Source organism: Phoca vitulina, unplaced genomic scaffold (genome assembly GCF_004348235.1).
Source record: "Phoca vitulina isolate PV1807 unplaced genomic scaffold, GSC_HSeal_1.0 scaffold6, whole genome shotgun sequence".
NCBI lineage: Eukaryota > Metazoa > Chordata > Mammalia > Carnivora > Phocidae > Phoca > Phoca vitulina.
In genome coordinates this window covers 19,757,678-19,765,523 of record NW_022589709.1, presented here as the reverse complement: position 1 = coordinate 19,765,523, position 7,846 = coordinate 19,757,678, and positions in this window count along the sequence as shown.

Below are 7,846 nucleotides of genomic sequence, written 5' to 3'. Positions count from 1 at the left end.
TTCTAGTTGAACCTCAGTTTTTTATGACTCTGGCTATTGATTGATCTTTCATTCTGATAGTTTTTGTTTTTTTTAAATTTTGGTCCTTTTGATATCACCCTATAAATCTTTGGAAGCTTATTTGCTTTCTGGCACAAATAAGATAGTCTAGGCTCATCTTGTACTTTCCATGTACCAGACCTTGATTCAGCCATTCCTCTAAGGAGCCCTGTGTTGTTTGTTCGTTCGTTTTTAGTGGGGGATGATATTAGACATTACAACGTGGATGATTGAAAACCCTTTGTTAATGGGGAGACAGCTTCTAGTCCATTTTGGTGGATAGCATTTAAAGATACACATTAAAATAATTAGTTCATATTGGTATTTTCTTTTCAGGTTTAACATTAGGGTGTTTTCATTTCATTTCATTTCCTTGATTTCAAAATTATACACATAAATGTCTTTCTTTGAAAATCTTGATTCCTGGGATGCCTGGGTGGCTCAGTTGGTTAAGTGTCTGCCTTCGGCTCAGGTCATGATCCCAGTGTCCTGGGATTGAGTCCCTCATGCTCCTTACTCAGCGGGGAGCCTGCTTCTCCCTCTGCCTGCCGCTCCCCCTGCTTGTGCTATTTCTCTCTCTCTCTCTGACAAATAAATAAAATCTTAAAAAAAAAAGAAAATTTTGATTCCTAATATCATTAACATAATTATTTCTTTGCTTTAACCTAAAATATAAAACAAAGTCTAAAATGTTAAATCTGAAATTACTACAAATAATGTAAGTGCTGAGTAAAGTTTAAAATTTCTTTATATATCTTTTTGTTCTTGGATTGTGTCCCACTTAGGATGTGCAGTCAAAATACTGTTTTCTAAAGTCCTTGAAGTAAATCTTTTCTTTATGTGGTTACCAATTTGATACTCACTTTAGTTAGCTAATTTCTATTTATTTTCAACTTAAGGAATTTTTAAAAATTAGGGTTTTGTTTTTGGATTTTTTTTTTTTTTTTTGGCTAGGTGAAACATATACACAATCCAGAGGTCAAAATTGCCTTTCATCCATTCCTGCCTCCTTCCAACTCCTTTGTCCTTTATTCTGTAAAAGTAATCATTTTTATTTGCTTATTTATCCTTTCATCATTTCTTTTTTCAAATACAAGCAAATATATATATATATATCCTAATTCCCTCCTACTGTTTCTTATATATAAAATATACTATATACATTATATCTTTTTTTAAAAAAAGCTTTATTAAGGCCTAATTTACATACCATAAAATTTATGCATTTAAAGTGTACACTTCAGTGCTTATTAGTCTATTTACAGGGTTGTATGCCCATACCCACAGTGTATTTAGAACATTGTCATCACCCCAGAAAGAAACCTTATGCACTTTTGCATCATTCCCATTCCCATTTCCAGGTCTAGGTAACCACTAATCTATTTGTGTCCCTTTTGATTTGTATTTGGTCTTTGGGAGACCCCTATACATATCTCTAGAGATCTTCCTTAGTTTTAAAAAAAATGTAAACCTGTTTTACTCTTTAAGTACATTTTTTAAAAAGATCTATTTATTTATTTGTCAGAGAGAGAAAGAGAGAGAGAGAGAGCACAAGCAGGGAGAACAGCAGGCAGAGGGAGAAGCAGGCTCCCCGCTGAGCAAGGAGCCCGATATGGGACTCAATCCCAGGACCCTGGGATCATGACCCGAGCCGAAGGCAGACACTTAACCAACTGAGCCACCCAGGCATCCCAATTTTTATTGAAGTATGATATACATATAGAAAAGTGCACAAGTGATAAATACATGAGTTGGTTAATTTTCATACCATGAATGCTCTGGTGTAACCAGAACCAAGATCAAGAATCAGAACATTACCAGCACCAAAATAGTCTTTCTTGTGCCACCTTCCCATGACTACCACCACCACCTACCCTGGGATAGTGACTATCCTGACTTCTAACATCATAGATTAAATTTGCCTGTTTTTGAACTTTATGTAAATGGAACCATATAGTATGTTTGTGTGTGTGTGTGTGTGTGTGCTTTTTCTTTCCTAATATTTGTGAGACTAATCAAAATTATTGCATGTAGTTGTAGTTTGTTCACTCTTATTACTACATAGTATTCTATTGTATAATATTATACAAATAAGTTACCCATTGTACCACAGATGGATATTTGATTTGTTTCTAGCCTTTGGCTATTATATAAACTGTTGCTATCAATATTCTTTTATGCGTCTTTTTTTTTTTTTAAGATTTTATTTATTTATTTGCCAGAGAGAGAGAGCACAAGCAGGGGGAGTGGCAGGCAGAGGGAGAAGCAGGCTCCCTGCTGAGTGGGGAGCCAGATATGGGACTCGATCCCAGGACCCCAGGATCACGACCTGAGCTGAAGGCAGATGCTTAACCGACTGAGCCACCCAGGTGTCCCTCTTGTATGTGTCTTTTGATGAACTTTAGTACTCATTTCAGATGCATATTCACCTAGGAGTGGAATCACTGGCTCATACGGTATGCATATGTTCAGCTTCAGTAGAAACTATCAAACAATTTCTCAAAGTAGTTCTACCAATTACACAGCAGTTGTTTTACATCTTCACCTACACTTGATATTGTCTGTCTTTTTCATTTAGCATTGGTTGTGGGTATGTAATGGAATTGCCTGTGGTTGAGTATTGCATACATAATAACTAACGCAGCTGGCTACCCTTTCATAGGTTTATTTGCCATTTGGTATCCTCTTTTGTGCAGTGCATGTTTAATTCTTTTGTCTATTTTTCTATTGGATTATCTGCCTTCTTCTTCCAAGCAAAAACACACTGGATACAAATCCTTTGTGGATATATGTATATATATGTATATACTAAAATATCCTTTCCCAGTCTTTTTTTTTTTTTTTTTTTAAGATTTTATTTATTTGTCAGAGAGAGCACAAGTAGGGGGAATGGGAGAGGGAAAAGCATGCTCCCTGCTGAACAAGGAGCCCGATGTAGGACTCGATCCCAGGACCCTGGGATCATGACTCGAGCTGAAGGCAGCCTCTCAACCAACTAAGCCACCCAGGTGTCCCCCTTCCCAGTCTTCTGGTTGGCTTTTCACTCATCTATTACATATTCTGATGAACAGAAGTTCTTAATTTTAATATAGTCCACTTATTTTTTTTTTTTTTAAAGATTTTATTTATTTATTTGACAGAAAGAGACACAGCAAGAGAAGGAACACAAGCAGGGGGAGTGGGAGAGGGAGAAGCAGGCCTTCCGCAGAGCAGGAAGCCCGATGCGGGGCTCGATCCCAGGACCCTGGGACCATGACCTGAGCCGAAGGCAGACGCTTAACGACTGAGCCACCCAGGCGCCCCTATAGTCCACTTATTTTTTTTTATGGCTAGTACTTTTTTTATTGTGGTAAAATACACATAACATAAAATTTACTATCTTAACCATTTTTAAGTGTCCAGCTCAGTGATATTGAGTACATTCATACTGTTGTGCAACCATCATCTCCAGAACTTTCTTCATCTTGTAAAAATGGAACTCTGTACTCATTAAACAATAACTCCCCATTTCCCCCCCTTCCTCCAACCCCTGGCAACCACCATTATACTTTCTGTCTCTATATTGGCTTATTTTATTTATTTATTTATTTATTTATTTATTTATTTATTTAAAGATTTCATTCGTTCATTTGTCAGAGAGAGAGAGAGAGAGAACATGTACAAGCAGGGGGAGCGGCAGGCAGAGGGAGAAGCAGGCTCCTCAGTGAGCAAGGAGCCTGATGCAGGACACGATCCCAGGACCCTGGGATCATGACCTGAGTTGAAGGTTGACACTTAACCGACTGAGCCACCCAGGTGTCCCTGACTTATTTCATTTAGCAGTGTCCTAGGATCATCCATGTTGTAGCATATTGCAGGATTTCCTTCCTTTTTAAGGCTGAGTAATATTCCACTGTGTGTATATACCACATTATGTTTATCCATCGTCAGTGAATGCTTGGGTTCCTTCCATGTTTTAGCTGTTGTGAGTAATGCTGCTGTGAACATGGGTTTACAAATATTTCTTTGAGATTCTGCTTTCAGTTCTTTTGAGTGTATATCCAAAAGTGGAATTGCTGGGTCATGTGGTAATTCTATTTTTAGTTTTTTTGAGAAACCTCCAAAATGTTTTCTGAAATGGCTATACCATTTTATATTTTTACCAACAATGCACAAGGGTTCCATTTTCTCTACATCCTTGCCAATACTTGTTATTTCTTGTCTTTTTGATAATAGCTTTTCTAACAGGTGTGAGGTGATATCTCAGTGTGGTTTTTTTTTTTTTTAGATATTTATTTGAGAGCGAGAGAGAGAGAGAGAGAGAGAGCATCAGCAGGGGGGAGGGGTAGAGGGAGAAGCATACTCCATGCTGAGCAGGGAGCCCAACACAGCGCTCAATCCCAGGAACCTGGGATCATGACCTGAGCCGAAGGCAGACATTTAACCGACTGAGCCACCTACGCACCCTCAGTGTGGTTTTGATTTGCATTTCCCTGATGATTAGTGATTTTGAGTATCTTTTTGTGAACCTGTTGGCTATCTGTATGTCTTCTTTGGAAAAAATGTCTATTCAGATATTCTTATTTTTATTTTTATTTATTTATTTATTTATTTATTTATTTATTTAAATATTTTATTTATTTATTTGACAGAGAGAGACACAGAGAGAGAGGGAACACAAGCAGGGGGAGTGGGAGAGGAAGAAGCAGGCCTCCCGCTGAGCAGGGAGCCCGATGCGGGGCTCGATCCCAGGACCCCGAGATCATGACCTGAGCCGAAGGCAGACGCTTAACGACTGAGCCACCCAGGCGCCCCTATTTTTATTTATTTTTTAAAAACTTTATTTATTTGAGAGAGAGAGAGAGACAGAGATAGAGAGAGCACAAGCAGGGAGGAGAGGCTCGAGCCTAACGCGGGGCTCAATCCCGGGACCCTGAGACCATGACCCGAGCTGAAGGCAGACGCCCAACAGACTAAGCCACCCAGGCGCCCCAGATATTCTCATTTTTAAATAGGATTATTTGCTTTTTTCTTTAAGAGAGGAAGAGAGAGGGGTGAGGGTCAGAGGAAGAGGGAGAGAGAATCTTAAGCAGGCTCCATGCCCAATGTGGAGCCTAATGTGGGGCTCCATCTCACAACCCTGACATCATGACCTGAGCCGAAATCAAGAATTGGATGCTTAACCGACTGAGCCACCCAGGTGCCCCAGCTTTTATTTATTTATTTTTTATTGAGTTCTTATATACTTTGGATATTATGAGTCTATGCTTTCAGTTCTTTTGGGTATATACCAAGGAGTGGAATTGCTGGATTATCTGGTAATTTTGTGTTTCTTTTGGAGGGATTACCAAGCTGTTTTCCACAGTGGCTACACCATTTTACATTCCCACCAGCAATGTAATAAGGTTCCAATTTCTCTACATCTGGGCAACACTTGTTATTTTCCACTTTTTATTTATTTATTTTAAAAGATTTTATTTATTTATTTGAGAGAAGAGAGAGAGAGAGCACAGAGGGAGAGTGAGAGGGAGAAGCAGACTCCCCACTGAGCAGGGAACCTGGTGCGGGGCTTAGTCCCAGGACCCTGAAATCATGACCTGAGTCGAAACCAAGAGTCAGACACTTAACCAGCTGAGCCACCCAGCCGCTCCTGAGTTTTGTTTTGTTTTTTAATATAATTTATTATAGCAACTGTTATGGTTAATTTTATATGTCAACTTCACTGGGCTATGGGGTATCCAGATATTTGGTCAAACATTATTCTGGCTATTCTTATGTTTTTTATTTTTTATTTGAGATTAACATTTATAGCAGTAGACTGAGTAAAGCAGATTGCTCTCCCTAATGTGGTTTGACTTAATCCAATCAGTTGAAGGTCTGGATGGAACAAAAAGGCTGACTGTTCTTCTGTAAGAGAGAATTCTTGCAACTGGACTGCCTTCAAACTGGGACATTGGCTTTTACCCTGCCTTCAGACTTGAAGCGAAACATTGACTCTCCCTGGATCTCAAGTCTGCTGTCCTTTGGATGAGAACTACACCATTGGCTCTCCTCATTCTCAGGCTTTTGGTCTTGAAATGGAACTAAGGCCATCAGCTTTCCTAGGTCTCTAAGTTGCTGATTCACCCTTAGGATCTTGGGTTCTTAATTTTGTGGACCAATTCCTTAAAATTTCTCTCTCTCTCTTTCATCTCCTATTGGTTCTATGTCTCTGGAGAATCTTGTCTAATACAGGAACTCCGAGTACTGGTCCCTTCAACCCTCCAGGACTTACTGTTATTTGCTTGTTTATTCGTTTAGTGATTGGCTGGAATATTTTAATGAAGCCTATTTTCCAGTCCCCCACATAGTGTTAAGCCTCTGATGTTGTTCCTCAGGGTGACATAGCTTTTGATATGTCCACAGTAACCCTAGGATGACAGTGATTTTGGTGGGACTCTATTCATCTCTTTTCTTGATCCTACCCAGGTGTTAAACTTTTCTAATTGCCAGCTGATTGCTGTATGTTTTCAACAATGCCCTGGGGCATAAATTGCTCTGTAAATATATCCAATCAAATTTGGGTCCTTTGAAATAATCGTTCCTGAGGTCAGCGTTTATTTATTCTGACTCCAGTAGTACTCCTCCCAGCTGTATTATTCCCTAGCTTTTTCCTTTAGACTAGCTGGCCTTTAATTTATCCTGCATCTTGATTCTTCTCCCAATTAACTTTTACTACAGCCACTGCTTTTCTTGTGAACACCCTTAGGCTTGAACTTCTCCAAGCTTTGTTGTAAATGAAGTCAGTTACTTTGGGAAGAGATTAGGAGCTACCTGTTCTCTCCTCCTCCCTCCCTCTACCCTTCCTGCTTTTCCCTGGGAGCAAAATCTAAGCTAGGGCTCTGGAGCTGCAGAAAATGGGACCAATGACAAGCTTCTCTCTGAGTGATCCTCCTACTCTAGGATCTGAGGACTTGGTTTTGGGACCTGAGGACCTGTTAGCCTGTCTATCCCTCTGTGGAACTGTTACTGAAAAACCCAAGTTCTGCTGCCTGTAGCTCAAAAAGCCAATACTCAAGAAATGAGGATTTTTTTTTTCCCTTTTCAAGTTTTTATTTAAATTCTAGTTAGCCAACATATAATGTAATACTGGTTTCAGGGGTAGAATTTAGTGATTCATCACTTACATATAACACCCAGGGCTCATCATAATTGCCCTCCTTCATACCCATCACTCATTTAGCCCATCCCCCACTCACTTCCCTCCATCAACTTTCAGATTGTTCTCTCTCGTTAAGAGTCTCTTACGGGGCGCCTGGGTGGCTCAGTTGGTTAAGCGACTGCCTTCGGCTCAGGTCATGATCCTGGAGTCCCGGGATCGAGTCCCACATCGGGCTCCCTGCTCAGTGGGGGGTCTGCTTCTCCCTCTGACCCTCTTCCCTCTCGTGCTGTCTCTCATTCTCTCTCTCAAATAAATAAATAAAATTTAAAAAAAAAAGTCTCTTACGGTTTTCTTCCCTCTCCCTTTTTTCCCCCTTCCCCTATGTTCACCTGTTTTGTTTCTTAAATTCCACATGAGTGAAAGCATACGGTATTTGTCTTCATCTGACTTATTTCACTTAGCATAATATGCTCTAGCTCCATCCACATCATTGCAAATGGCAAGATTCCATTCTTTTTTTTTTTTTAATTTTTTTTTTTTTAAGATTTTATTTATTTGCGAGAGAGACAATGAGAGACAGAGCATGAGAGGGAGGAGGGTCAGAGGGAGAAGCAGACTCCCTGCTGAGCAGGGAGCCCGATGTGGGACTCGATCCCGGGACTCCAGGATCATGACCTGAGCCGAAGG